The sequence below is a fragment of the Rutidosis leptorrhynchoides genome, chromosome 2 (genome assembly GCF_046630445.1).
Source record: "Rutidosis leptorrhynchoides isolate AG116_Rl617_1_P2 chromosome 2, CSIRO_AGI_Rlap_v1, whole genome shotgun sequence".
Classification (NCBI taxonomy): Eukaryota; Viridiplantae; Streptophyta; class Magnoliopsida; order Asterales; family Asteraceae; genus Rutidosis; species Rutidosis leptorrhynchoides.
Genome location: NC_092334.1, coordinates 320,874,598 through 320,875,336, shown reverse-complemented (window position 1 = coordinate 320,875,336; position 739 = coordinate 320,874,598).

The window sequence follows — 739 nt, the reverse complement described above, 5'->3', positions numbered from 1 at the left end:
TTCGGATACTACCTACCCGTTAAGTTCATACTTAATAGCTAATATACAATTCAACTACTACAATTCCATATGAAAAACGGATTATAATAATATATCACATACAAATATTCTTCAAACTTACAACTTCGCTATATTACATATAACATGAAATATAGTGCACTATGATACAAGACAATTTTGAAGATAAATCTAGTTAATACGCAAGTTGTTCAGCAAAGGAAATAAAGACACGTAATTCATAAGTCCAGAAACAAGTCATGCATTCTGGTTTTACTAAGACGACTTCCCATCCTTGGTCTTGTGAAAAATAACCGTTATGACCATTGACTAGGCAGCATGTTGTAATGTCGTCAAAAGGACGGGGGTTTCGTAATGCCCAACAGCCTCGTAGCAATCTAAAAACCTTGTTTCTTACCCCAACTACTGAGTTCGTCACTTGTGGGGAGGTTTTATTTAAAAGTTGTAATCCGATATTCTTTTTCTCACTTTGGTAAGAAGCGAACATCACTAACCCGTAAGTATAATATGCTTCTTTATGTTGCATGTTAGAAGCTCTTTCTAACTCACGAAATCCTATATTGGGATATGTTGAGTCAAAATAGGTTCGTAACCCGTAGCGTAAAATTGCATTTGGGTTCCCCGCATTTAACGCTTTAAAGAAAACACGGCGTAGCTTACGGTCTCCCCAGTGTGATATACCCCACCTATCAAAGGAAAGCCTTTTATAAACTAAGGCATT